This window comes from Cupressus sempervirens, chromosome 2, assembly GCF_028749045.1.
Source record: "Cupressus sempervirens isolate cs-2001-9-10 chromosome 2, ASM2874904v1, whole genome shotgun sequence".
NCBI classification, from domain to species: domain Eukaryota; kingdom Viridiplantae; phylum Streptophyta; class Pinopsida; order Cupressales; family Cupressaceae; genus Cupressus; species Cupressus sempervirens.
Genome location: NC_143119.1, coordinates 609,181,276 through 609,195,336, shown reverse-complemented (window position 1 = coordinate 609,195,336; position 14,061 = coordinate 609,181,276).

Genomic DNA, 14,061 nt, shown 5'->3' with positions numbered 1-14,061 from the left:
AAAATCATAATGGAAACAATTAGAGGAGAAATGCACCTATATGTTAGTTATGTGATAAATTTGGACACATAGAAAGATTCTATAGAATGGATAGAGGGAACTTTAACAGGAATCATAATCATAGAAGGAACAACAATAGGAATGATAGAAGGAATGAAAATGGAAGTAACAATAGTCTAAAAGAAGTAGTCAAAGAACATGTGGAGGAAGTCAAAGAAATTTATTTGAAGGATTGTAATCTAAAAAGTTTAGATAAATTATTAGAAGAGAAATTCGTTGATGCACATGATGGAAAGTTGAAGTCACAGCTTATTTATGGCTCAACTTGTCTAAATTAAGCTATTATAGAAGAATCAAAGTATCAATGGTCAAAATTGATGTTAGCGAGTGAGTTAGAGATTGCACAATTAATATAAGGTATAAGACATAGAGATAAAGCTATGGTTCAGTGTGCAAGTCTTGATATGATTGCAGTAAGTGGGAATTGTAAGAACAAGGTCACTAGTACAAAAAGACAATATTATGAGCTTATGGTAGATACACATTTACTACACAATGTGATTTGAAATGGTTTAAGGATTGTGAGCAAGATTTAATGTACCATTTGTTCAAGCAAAGTGTCTTGAGTCAATTAAAGAGTGTTTTGACAACAATTTAAGTGCATAGTAAAGTCTGTGAAGCTATAAGTTGTAGAAGCCCAAAAAATCTCAAATTTGAGGTAATTTACAGAGTATTGAATCTATTTTATTATGATATTTATAGTGGTTAAGCAATAGCTAGTCAACGAGTGCATGATGTTAGTGATAGACCAAGGTATGGGTTGAAGAAACACCCATTTGTTTTCTTATTAGATGATCTTGTAGGAATATTTTTGCAAGTTCCAAAAAATGTGTTACACATAAAGGATATAAGAAGTTATATAAATTGCAAAATTGATAGCATAGGAGATGAGGAAATTCTCAAAGATTTAAGAAAAATGTGCAACAATGACTTATCCCTAAAGTTTGAGTATGCATATGTTGAAGATTTATATTTGGTGAAGTATATGTTCAACATAGAATTTGATAATCATGAGCGGACCAAAATTATTTTGAGCTGAATACATGATGATATGTTTTGGTTGGGTGATGTGCAGATTATCATTGATAGTGACCCAATTCACAAGTTCATAGGATTAAGAAATGAGGGTTGCAATCATGTTAATGAAAGAAATGTTAGAAAAATGGTGAAGACAAACCTAAAAACCAAGTTTGACAAAAGAAATATGAAGGTTGTTCCTATTCAAGATAAAGGAGTCAAATTGTTGACTAAAATCTTAGGGTAAAAATTGAACCATGGATCAAGGGTAACCATGGATCAAGGGTTAACTTCATACCATCTATATTTATTCATACAACACATGTGATGGTTGTTGAAAGGAGGAAAGTGAATTTATGTGACATTATTAGATTGCAACTATTGGATAATAAACAAGTAGTGCAGTGTTTAGATTTGAGTCCCTATTGACTCATTTGTTCTTCTATGTTACAAAGAAGTTTCTTGGAGTAGTTAATTTGGATACCAAGGAGTGTAGAATGAATATGATAACTCAATGCTATAGATCCAAACCTGAGAATGTTAGAGACATTGATATTGATAGAATGATGAAGAACTCTTAGTTTGAAATGAAATTGAGGTATAAGATACCTCCCTCTTTGGTGGAAAAGTATAAGGATGATTTGTTCTTCGTACTTGAGATTGATAGCACATGCTTGGAAGTAGTGATACCTAGGGTATAATTCATTGAGCCTATGGGCTATGAGATGAGCACAAAATTGATAGAAGGATATGCGTAGATTATACTTGAATCTAAGTACAACGCAAAATGCCCTAGATGGGGAAAATATGATGAAAGGTTAGTGATAGTATAAATCGAGCCCTATAGAAAAGAGAGAAAGAAGAAAGTAGAGAAATAGATAGATTTCATCCTCAAGGAATCTAGCATGTCAAGGTAGGAACTCAACGAGCTAAAGGGAATTATGCTAAAAATGAAGGCCAATAGGCTGTTTGAATTATTAGTAGTAATAGCTATTGTAGTAGCAAGACCCTCAAAATAAGTAATAGTGGCCACACCATGTGTGCAAGATCCTATTACACCATATGTAATAGTTACACAAATGCAACCAATTAGAGCGAGCTATGAACAATTAAGAAGTCAGCCAGAGATGGAAGCAACTTTTTCATAGAGGAAGTCAAGAAGACTGGTAAAGATTAAACAAGAACCTGTAATGAAAAGAGTCAAAAATACCACTAGTAGACCAAGAAAGAGAAGAAAAATGATGCAGGAGCATCTAGAGGTATAAGGGCAATCCTGTGTCAACCAAAAAAAAATGTACTTAGACTTAGTTTCTGTTTCATGTCTTTACATTTTTGGATACCCATTTGGGTCAAATAAAAGTTTCAACTCTCATAGTTCCACTATCAGTGCATTTAAAAATCCTGAAAAAATAGGAGCATGCAATTTGGCCATCATTTTGGTAACCTAGAAGGTGTGAATTGACCAGATGAATGTAATTGTGATTTAGAGCATTCCAAAAAAAGAATCAGGTCAAAAGGCCCCATGGTTTGAAAGTTATTGTAGTTTTTTGGGTTTTGGAGACCCCCTAAGAATGCTTCGAAGTCAGGTTAGGGGCATTAAATAAACTCAAAAAGGGCTAAAAATGGGGGATGAGCAAAGCTTTTCCATAGGGCTATAGAGAACTTTGAGAGCTTTCCAAAAATGTAAACGGTTCATCAATCGGAGCTACGGTTCAAAAGTTATGCCTCCCGAAAGTTCGGTTACCATTTCTGGATTCTTCTAGAATTATACCGACTTCTAACGCAGCTTTCAAAACCTTCTATTTGGTAGGTGGATGCCTACTAGCACTTTCTAGAATGTACTCCTAGTCCTTAACCCCCTAGGGTCTATTTAAGGAGATTTATGGCATTGTAAAAGGCAGTTCGGAGTGGAGTTTGAGAGGAGGTGCTAAAAGGAGAAATATTCTCTAGATTTATGTTATTGTAAGCCCTTAGGGAATGTTTTGAAGTTTATTTTCTCTATACTATTTTTACTAGCTTATTTTCTTAGTTAATATAATTTCCCTTTTCTGTTGTGTCCATTCTATTCTCGGGTTGTGTCCCATCAAGTGGTATCAGAGCAGGTTTTCCTGAGTGTGTAGACAGAGCGCCGACTATGAGCCAGTTTGCACCAGGACTGTGTGGTTGTGGGTTCGAGTTAGAAGATGCCTCCATGAAGAGAGCATGGTAGAAGGGCCAGAGCTATTGATCCTAAGGAGGTTAGAGCCCTCCAGAGGTAGGTACAAGCATTGCAAGAGGAGCTTCATAGAGGAGCAAATGTTGCCGCAAGTGATAATAGTGAGGATGAAAATGAAGAGGAAGTAATGGGACCAAAAGAGGAAGTTGACGGGGAAGTTCTGAATCCTGTAGAGGAAAGGCTTTTTAGGGCCATTGCTAAGTTTGGGAAAAGACCTACAATTGAAGTGGGTATATTTTCAGGAAATCTGAAACCAGATGAGTTGATCGATTGGATCAATGAACTGGAAGAATACTTTGAGTATGAGGATATAAGGGACCCAGATAGGGTTAAGTTTGCAAAGGCCAAACTGAAAGGCCATGCCAAAATCTGGTGGCAAGAGGTTCAACTGGAAAGACTTAGAAGAGGAAAGGAGAAGATCACAAGATGGGATCGCATGGTGGACAAATTGAAGAAGCAGTTCATTCCTGTGGACTACGAGCTTGATCTGTTTAAGAAGATGCATGGGTTAAAGCAAGTAGGAAGATCAGTCCAAGAATATACAAAGGAGTTTTACCAACTCTTGATTAGAGCGGGGCATGCAGAAGAAAATAAGGAGAAGGTTGCTCATTATATTAGTAGGTTGCGACCTAGCATCTAGGAGGAATTAAGTCTGGTAAGAATGACCAGCGTTGAAGAGGCATACCAGTTTTCCCTACGAGTTGAAGAGAAGCTGAGTAAAAGGTTTGAAGGAAGACAAAGAGGGCGCGGTCAAGGAGGAAGGGGAAGCGGTAGATCATCTGGAGGCCACAATGAAACCCAAAAGAAAAATGAAGATGTGGGTACTAGAAGAAACTAGAGGAATGAGGGTTTCAACCGCTCTCATGATCAAGGCTTTGGAAATCAAAGAGGAAGAAGTAGAGGACATGGACAAGAAAGAGGAGGCTTCCGTGGTACCTGTTTCCATTGCAATGAAGAAGGTCATCATGCCTTTGAATGCCCTCAACAACAAGGAAGGACAGATAGGAGAGTTGAGGGCCAAGCTAGGGTTGCTCATGTGGACGAGGATGCACAATCATCACATTCAGAGGATGCAGAAAGAGGAGAGACCTTTCTAAATGAAAGAGTCCTACTGAGTGGTGAGAATGAACTAGGACAATGGAGGAGTTTGTTCTGTACCAGATGCAAGTGTGAGGATAAATGTTGTGATGTGATCATTGATGGTGGTAGCACTGATAACTTGGTATCAGAGGAGATGGTCTCTAAGCTGAAGCTCAAGAGGGAGAAACATCCCCAGCCCTATCGGATCTCTTGGGTAAAAGATGATCATAAGGTCCTGGTAAGTGAACAATGTTTAGTGAAATTTAAAATTGGGAGTTACCATGATGAAGTTCTTTGTGATGTTATTTCGATGGATGTTTACCATCTATTGTTGGGTAGACCATGGCAGTTTGATAGACATGCAGTGCATGATGGACATGCAAACACATACTCTCTAAAAAAGGATGGAGTTTGCCACAAATTGAAGCCCATGAAAAAGGAAGGTGAAAAGGTATGTAGCAGTGCTATGATTTGTCTTGTTGATGGAAGGAAGTTTTTAGATACCATGAAACATCAGCATATGTGCTATGCTTTGATTCCTAGGAAAGATAAAGAAGGTAGTAGTGAAATACCACTTGAAGTTTTAGATTTACTAGGGGAGTTTGGAGATATTATCTCTGATAATGTTCCAGATGGATTGCCACCAGTAAGGAAAATTAGTCATCAGATAGATCTGAGTCTAGGAGCTAGTTTTCCTAACAAGGCTACTCACAGGATGACTCCTACTGAAACAGAGGAGCTAAATAGATAGGTTCAGGAGCTTTTGAGGAAGGGCTTGATTTGAGAGAGCCTGAGTCCATGTGCAGTACCTGCAGTACTTGCACCAAAGAAGGATGGAGAGTGGAGGATGTGTACAGATTCTTGAGCTATAAATAGGATAACCATCAAGTACCAATTTCCTTTACCAAGGATGGATGATCTTATGGACTGCTTGAGTGGAGCTCAGTACTTCACAAAGATAGATCTGAAGAGTGGTTATCATCAGATACGGATTCAAGAAGGAGATGAGTGGAAAATAGCCTTCAAGACCAAGGAGGGTCTTTATGAGTGGGTAGTCATGCCATTTGGATTGACGAATGCCCCAAGCACCTTCATGCGGCTCATGAATGAGGTACTTAAGAAGTTCTTGGGAAAATTTGTTATTATCTATTTGGATGATATTTTAATTTTCAGCAAGACTTTGGAAGAACATTTACTGCATATTCGTAGTGTCCTTGAAAGGCTAAGGGAAGAGAAACTGTTAATTAATCTAAAGAAGTGTGTCTTTGCAAAAAGGGAATTAGTCTATTTGGGGTTTGTTATATCACCTGAAGGTCTCAAAATGGATCCAGAGAAGGTAAAAGCCATCTTGGAATGGCCTACTCTGAGGTCTGCTACTAAGGTAAGATCATTTCATGGTTTGGTTAGTTTTTACGGGAAGTTTATTAAGAATTTTAGTGGCATATGTGCACCCCTAACTGATACAATAAGAGGGGATAGAAAAGAGTTCAAATGGACTGCAGTAGCTGCGAGAAGTTTTGAATTGCTAAAGAAGAAGGTGACAAAACAGCTTGTGTTGGCACTTCTAGATTTTAGAAAAGTGTTCCAGGTGGATTGTGATGCTAGTGGTAGCGCTATTGGGGCTGCATTAAGCCAAGAAGGTAAGCCTATTTCATATTTTAGTGAAAAATTGAATGATGCAAGGAAGAAGTATTCTGTTTATGATCAAGAATTCTATGCAATAATTCAGGCCTTAAAGAAATGGAGGCATTATTTATTTCCAAAGGAATTTGTTTTGTATACTGATCATCAGGCATTATAGTACCTAAATAGCCAAGGTAAATTGAATCAGAGGCATATGAAGTGGGTAGAATTCTTGCAGAGTTATACATTTGTGTTGAAGCATAGAAGTGGAAAATCTAACAGGGTTGCAGATGCACTAAGTAGGAGACAATCACTGCTTACAGTAATGCAGGTTGAAGTAGTTGGGTTTGATGAACTCAAGAATTTGTACCCTGAGGATCCTGATTTTGTTGAAGCATGGAAAGCTTGTAAAGAGCCTGTTGCTGTAGATAGAACAAAGTGGTTAGATTATTTTATTCAGGATGACATGTTGTTCAAGGGTAGTCAATTGTGCATTCCAAGGAGTTCCATGAGGGAAAATCTGATTAAGGAGAAACACAGTGGAGGGATGGCAGGACATTTTGGTCGAGATAAGACCATTTCCATTCTTAGAGAACATTATTTTTGGCCTCAAGTTTCACAGGATGTGAAGAAGTTCGTACAAAGTTGCCAAGTTTGTCAAGTTGCCAAGGGGTTTAGTCACAATACGGGTCTTTATCAGCCGTTGCCTATTCCATCAAGGCCATGGGAGGACATAAGTATGGATTTTGTTCTTGGATTGCCAAGGACACAAAGGGGTAATGACTCAGTATTTGTGGTGGTTGATAGGTTCTCCAAAATGGCACATTTTATTGCATGCCACAAAACTCATGATGCTGTCCATATTGCAGACTTGTTTTTCAAAGAGGTGGTAAGACTACAATGTCTTCCAAGGAGTATAGTTTCTGACAGAGATACTAAATTTGTGGGGTATTTCTGGAGGACATTGTGGAAGAAGTTGAGAACAGACCTAAAATTTAGTTCCATGCATCACCCATAGACTGATGGTCAAACAGAGGTGGTAAATAGAAGTTTGGGCAATTTGCTAAGATGTTTAGTTGGGGATAAGCCCAAGGGATGGGATTTGATTCTACCATAGGCAGAGTTTGCTTATAATAACTCTGTAAATAAGAGTACTGGAAAATCACCATTCCAAATTGTATATGGGAATAGCCCAAGGACTGCACCAGAGCTGAGGAAGATAGAACAAGGGGAGAGGACAAGTGCTGAAGCTGAGGAATTTGCTGAACATATCAAGTGTCTACATGAGGAGGTTCAGGCACACATAACCAAGATGAATCAAGAGTATAAAGCTAGGGCTGATCAAAGGAGAAGACATAAGGAATTTCAAGTAGGAGATTTAGTCATGGTACACTTACGAAAAGAAATATTTCCAGCTGGTACTTACAACAAGCTAAAAATGAAGAAATTTGGCCCCTGTAAAATTTTGAAGAAACATGACTCAGGAAATGCATATGAAGTAGAGCTGCCAGATGGTATTCAGATTTCTCCCATTTTCAACATTGCAGATTTAACAGAGTATCATGGTGATGGTGCAGATGAGGAGCTGGTGTTAGAGCCATGTCCGATTCCTACTTCTAAGAAGGAGGAGATAGAAGACATTCTAGATCATCGTGTGGGTAGGAGTACCAAATACAGGCAGTATGAAGAGTATTTGGTCAAATGGAAAGGACGGCCAATCGAGGACTCTGCTTGGATTTCAGTAGTTGAGGTTTCCCATTTGGGATTTCCTCTACCATCCATAAAGTGATAGGGTCACTTTTCAATCTACCCTGGGTGTCTGATGCAGGAGCATCCAGAGGTATAAGGGCAATCCTGTGTCACCCAAAAAAAATGTACTTAGACTTAGTTTTTGTTTCATGTCTTTACATTTTTGGATACCCATTTGGGTCAAATAAAGGTTCCAACTCTCACAGTTCCACTATTAGTGCATTTGAAAATCCTGAAAAAATAGGAGCATGCAATTTGGCCATCATTTTGGTAACCTAGAAGGTGTGAATTGACCAGATGAATGCAATTGTGATTTAGAGCATTCCAGAAAAAGAATCAGGTCAAAAGGCCCCATGGTTTGAAAGTTATTGCAGTTTTTTGGGTTTTGGAGACCCCCTAAGAATGCTTTGAAGTCAGGTTAGGGGCATTAAATGACCTCAAAGAGGGCTGAAAAATGGGGGATGAGAAAAGCTTGTACATAGGGCTATAGAGTGCTTCAAGAGCTTTACGAAAATGTAAACGGTTCGTCAATCAGAGCTACGGTTCAAAAGTTATGCCTCCCAGAAGTTCAGTTACCGTTTCTGGATTCTTCTAGAATTGCACCAACTTCTAACGCAGCTTCTGAAACCTTCTATTTGGTCGTTGGATGCCTACTAGCACTTTCTAGAATGTACTCCTAGTCCTTGACCCTCTGGGGTCTATTTAAGGAGATTTTTGGCATTGTAAAAGGCAGTTCGGAGTGGAGTTTGAGAGGAGGTGCTAAAAGGAGAAATATTCTCCAGATTTATGCTATTGTAAGCCCTTAGGGCATGTTCTGAAGTTTATTTTCTCTGTACTATTTGTACTAGCTTATTTTCTCAGTTAATAGAATTTCCCTTTTCTGTTGTGTCCATTCTGTTCTTGGGTTGTGTCCCATCAAAAAACCATGCAAGTGAGAAGTTTTGAAAGCTCAGAAGATGATATTAAAGATAGACCTATTGAACAAGATGCGTAGTAAGCTAAGACAACTATAGGAAAGAAAGAAATGAAACAAAAGGTAGAGAATCTGAACATGTAGATTGTAAATGATAAATTATTTATATAGTTAAATAAATTTTATAACATGTATAGAAGTATGGATAGGAGGCAATTAGAGAATACAATAATAAGAAACATGATTCTAAGGAATAAGAGATTTGATAGCATTTAGAATAAAATTCTTGAAGACCTATACTTGATAGATTGATTAATAGGAAGAGAAGAGTAATAGAAGAAGATTTAAACATGTGGATCACATCCATAAACAAGTTATGTGATGTTGGATCAGAAGAAGAATATAAAATTTTCTAGAAGGGTATTGAGCCCTTGTCAAGGAACAAAAGAAGACAAATTCTTCTTATGGGAGGAAATTATGAAGAGATTAGGCAAGAAAAAAAAGAGATAATAGTAAAGTACATGTTCTTGGTGCCTCAAGAGAGTGCATAAGCTAAAGATGATAGTCCAGTGTATGTGGAAGTCCATACACCTTTCAAGGAAGAGGAAGAAGTAGAGGAAACATATCAAGCACTATCACCACCTCATATTGTTATGGGTATTGAGTCCATGCAAGTGGATAGTACACACATAACTATGAACACTAAGGAGAACTCTTTTGTAGGGTATGGAGTAAATATTGTTGGCAATATTAGCAATATCATTGATTATTCTAGTTCTAGTGACGAGGAAGAAGAGGAAAAGAAGAAGGAAGAAAGAGAAAAGAGGGAATAAGATGCAGAAGAAAAGAAAATAAAAGGAGAAGAGGAAAATAAAAAGAGAGAAGAAGAGGTAAAGAAGAGAAAAATAGAAGAGGAAAAGATGAAGAAAATAGAAGAAGGAAAAGGAAGATGCCAATAAAGAGGCTGAGGAAAAGAAGAAAGCAAAATAAAAAATAATTAAGACTATTGTACTTTTAGTAGTGTTAGTAGTTGGTACATCTATAGCAACATCTATTTTATTTGATGATGAAGATCAAAAAGAATTAATGGACACCTTGAGCAAGTTATTCGAGAAGAATAAAATTGTTAAGACTTTGGAGAAAACTCTTGCTGAAGTCTTGGAATGCATGTAGAAGATAGTTTCCACAACTATAGCAATTCTAGACTTGTAGGCCAAGGAAAAAGAGTTGGTGAAGATGGGGAATTCACAATTTTGGTTGAAGTAGCAACAATGTAAGCACAAACAAATCATGAAGAAGCCCTATTTAACATAGCATTCAATAATGTGCATAATGATTTTAAGGTACTTGATGAAAACATCAAGGAATTGAGGAAATTTATTGATAAAGGTAAGAAGTATGGATAGTGCACAATGTCTTACACTTATTTATCAAATTTTGATGCTAAGATTGAAGGCCATATGAGTCAGCTTCAGACACTCACTACAAGATTGCAACAACCTAATATTAGAATTGAAGATTCTAAGAATGAAATTGAGAAGATCCACAATGCTATTAGAAGCATTGAATCTAATGAGAAAAATGGAATATCCTAATAAGAAGATTCCCTATTCTCAGAGAATATCTAGCACCTAAAGTTGTAATTTGGTAGAGGCAATTGGAGGAATGTCTTTTAGCAAATAATTCCTATGACAAATTTTCCTATACTGACCTAAGCATAGTTGAAGTGGAATCTTATGCACTTTGCACACTCATAAGTATTTCAGATACAGTGAAAGGAAAATAAAAGAATGAGTATGATGGAATAAAGATTGATTTTTCAAATTATATATCTAGAATGAGGAGCTAATCAAGAATAGGCAACAAGTTTTTGAGATACAGTTTTAACTTCTTTGTCATTGATGTCAAAGGGGGAGTATTATGTAAAGGAAATATTGTATAAATGTAAATGTATATATAAGGGGGAGCTTATGTATGTATCAATGTTAAGGAGTGATAAGGAATGTAATGATCCATCAAAACATGAATATAATTTTTATGTTTTGAAGGTGGTTTTTTGTATAGTTACTTTTATTTGTTTTTGTTATGTATGACATCATTTTGGGACTTAGCCAATTTTCCCAAATGTTTCCATCAATTCCAAAGCAACAGATTGTTGGCAATATGGCTAGATAAATGTCTTGATGATTATCATTTATGGAAACATAGAATCAACATTTCATTTATGCATTTGGAGATGGAAAATTGTCTAAGTATTAGATAGTTTGTAGTAGCACAAAGCACATATCTTAAGAGTATAGATGATGCACAAAGAGATAGCTTATACACAATTTAGGAAAGGTGTGTGATATTATCATGATGATGTGTACCAGTGCACATGTGTGTATGGACAATACAACACAAGTTATACTAATATTAACAATGCAAGAAATTAATAGTGTAGAATAGAGCATAGCAGTAAACACAGTTGTATGACTTTATGAATAATTTTAGTTACAAAATAATTACTAAGTTATGTTGAGCAAACTATGTGGATATTATTCCATAACCTATTTTATATTACGTCAAGTATATGATAAAATGAAGGCCAATAGTGCAAATTTTTATGATTGTACAAGGTATAAGTAAAGATCTTATCTTGTGTAGATAATGGGGAAGTTACGTGATTAGATGTGACATGAAAACTATTCTAAGAACTACCTACAAGAATTATATGATGTGAAATCTGATATACAATCAGAGAAAGTTGAGTTACAATAGAAAAGATTAAGTATTGTATGTATACCTATCTTATGAAGGAATTAAATTCTATAATTGCATGTTAAGGTAGTGGTCTCTTCTTGCATACATTGTAATTGTTATACCAACTCCTAACAAGGTTGTAGCAACTCCTAATAGGGTTAAGGCTTTGAAAAAAGCCTATTCCTCTGACAAGGACTTGAGACACTATATGTACTTCATAGACTCCTAACAAGATCAATATCCTTAATAAGATCCCATTGTTTAGTGTATCATCTAGTGGGTATCATCCCCACCAGGGTTCTCTTGTCTAGGGTTTCCCTAGTTAAAAAGTAATGGTGTTATGAGTTCTCTATTTGCATGGTTATATTTACTATTCAAAATCTTTGGTTTACTTTTATATGCAAGTTATAAAGTAATTAATAATATTAAGTAGTGGGTAAAAGTTTGTAATATACTGATTCACCCCTACTCTCAGTATTATCTATTTCTAACATAAACCTCTTCTTCTAGTATTCCATTTAAAAATGTTGACTTAACATCCATTTGATATACTTTGAATTTTTTGTAAGAAGCATATGCCAACAGAGTTCTAAGTCCATCATCTAGAAACATGTAAAAATGTCTCACCATAGCTAATTCCTTATTCTTAGGCATAACCTTAACAAAATAAATTGGCCTTGCTCCTCACAACTTGACCATTCTCATTCAGTTTGTTTATGAAAATTCATTTTGTTCCAATAAAAATTTCATCATCTTCTCTCAATAATAGTATGTACATCTCTTTTTTTTCTCAATTGATCTATCTCTTCATTCATATCAATAATCCAATCTTCATTGTTATGTGAAGCTTTCATAGTTTTTGCTTTAAATTCAAAAATTAAACAAGTATTTTCATTTATTGTACTTTTTGTCATGAATCTAGTAATTTTATCTCCAATGATTTGTTTAGGTGAATTATTCCTTCTCACATACTTTGCTAGCATAGGTTTAGTTCTTTGGTTTCCAACATTATCTTCACTTAGTTGTGGCTCTACATCCTTCTCAAGTTGTTTTATCTATGGATTGGACAATGCAATCTGATGCTTAATAACTCATTTTAAATTTTTTTCTTGGGGACTAAAATAGGTTCATCTCCTCATACATAGAAAAAAATTATTGTGATCATCAAGTTCTTTTTTTCTTTTCTAATAATCCTCATTTGCAAATTCATCAATTCTTACATTTGTACTTTTAATCATTATGTTAGTAGCCATGTTCAAAAATTTATAAGGTTTTCTTTTAGATGAATAACCAAGGAAAATACCTTCATCACCTTTAGAATCAAATTTATAATTCCTTGTATCTTTATGAATGTAACATCTCCCTCAAAATATCTTGAAATAACTCACATTAGATGTATGACCATACCAAAATTAATAAGGTGTCTTGTTTTTTCTTTTCTTTAGTTGAACTTGGTTGAGAGTTTAGAATCAATTTCTAATATCTTCTCTTGAAAATATTTTAGAAATTCCCTTCTCAATTAACAATGTCCTTTCACAATCCACAATTGACCCATTCCTTCCTTCAACAATCCCATTTTTTAATGGTGTCTTTGTGGATGAAAACTATCTCTTAATTCCATGAAAAGCACAAAATTTAGTGAATCCAATATACATAAACTTATGAATTCTATCCATCTCAAACATTTAAATGGTTTACTAGTTTATGTTTCAACTCTAGCTTTGCACTATTTAAATATATAAAAGCATGTGACTTCAACTTCATAAACAACACAATCATCATCTTAGATAAATCATCAAGTTGTATGAAATATTTTCCACCCTAATAAATTTCTACTTTCATTAATCCACACAAATATATATTTGCTAATTCTATAATTTTAATTAGAAGTATGTGTCTTAGTTGGAAATCTTGACTTCGTCATATTATTGAGATGACATTGTTTTCACATATCATTCTTTGATATGAAAATTTGGTAAGCCTCTAACTCTTTTCTTTCTACTGGCCATGACCATATTATCAAAATTGACATGACATAGCCTCTTATGCATAGCCACACATACTTTCAAACAAACACTTATCAGGTGTAGGATCAAGAAAAATAAATTACCTTTTTTTTTTCTATCTAGTCCTAATTATATTTCAATCATCATCATACATATTGACTTTCCTATTATGAAATTCTAGCTTGTGACCTATGTTATTCATCTAAGAAACACTAAACATATTATATTTTAGTCTTTTCACCTAATATGCATCAACATATTTTATTTTATCATTTAACATCTATTAACCTCTACCTTTCACTAGACACATAACATGATTCCCTATTTTAACACATCCACCATCATATTTCTCAAATTTAACAAACACAATAATGTCTCAAAGTCATGTGATGAGAACATTCAATAATAATATTCTGTGTTTCATTTTTACTAACATGTGAAATAAGATATTTTCTAGTCTTATAGCTTTCCTTATTAGGGTCTTCTTTTACAACAACATAAACCACATCTACTCCTTTTTTCATCTTCATTGTGTGACTTGGTCTTCACTTCTTCAATAATATAGCATGATTTATTCCTTTATCCTTTTAGTCTTTGACGTAATTGACAATTGAATTTACTTTTACCTCTTAATAACCTCCATATAAACAATTCTT